The following is an 840-nucleotide window of genomic DNA, read 5'->3' as shown; positions in this document are numbered from 1 at the left end:
TAAGATTTAGAATTTAAAAAGATTTCATATTTGTATTATAAATATATTTTTAGATTAATAATACAAATATGAAAATTTTTAAAGTCTTGGTTGTAAAAAAAGGAAAAAAATTGTTAATCTAACACTATTGATAAAAAAATAGCCTCATGAATCAATATGGAATATTCATGAAAATAAGTATGCTATTTTGACTTTTTTTTTAATCATCTTTAAGTATTTTAATATATTGTCTATTAAAATAATTGGCAAATTTTTTACTTTAATAATATTGAATGAACAAAATGTGTATGTTGAAATAACATTATTATGACAGACAATTGGTGTGGAGGTATGATATTTTTGGCTGATGTAGATTTTGACAAATGTATGGGGAAAAAATTGGAACTTCGGATCCAATGTAATATTCTTTTGTTTCTCAGTACTTATACCTTATATAATACAGAATATTGGAGGTCCACAAATTCAAAGGCTTTTTTTATTTAAATAAAAATTTCATTATTTACATTTTTATTCAAAACCAAATATATTTACGCATTTATCAATTATTTGGGTATTTTGCTGGCTTCATGCAATTATTTTACACATTAATAACATGTTTGTTGACCTTTCTTAATGACAACTTTCTATTATTTTAAATTATGATATTCTAAATTTCAGCTCTTATGCTATATTGGAAGATTATATGTTAGCCCTTTTTTTTTTCAAAATCAGAAGCTCCAATAACGATTTTTTAGATGCCAATAAATTAAAAGATTGATTTAATTGAATTTTAAAAAAAAAGTATTAATTGTTTCACTTAAACTTTATAAGTTTGTAAAAGCCCAATTTTTTCTAAATAGA

The sequence above is a fragment of the Arachis ipaensis genome, chromosome B08, assembly GCF_000816755.2.
Source record: "Arachis ipaensis cultivar K30076 chromosome B08, Araip1.1, whole genome shotgun sequence".
Classification (NCBI taxonomy): domain Eukaryota; kingdom Viridiplantae; phylum Streptophyta; class Magnoliopsida; order Fabales; family Fabaceae; genus Arachis; species Arachis ipaensis.
The sequence above is the reverse complement of the archived record's forward strand: the minus strand, read 5'-3'. Positions refer to the sequence as shown.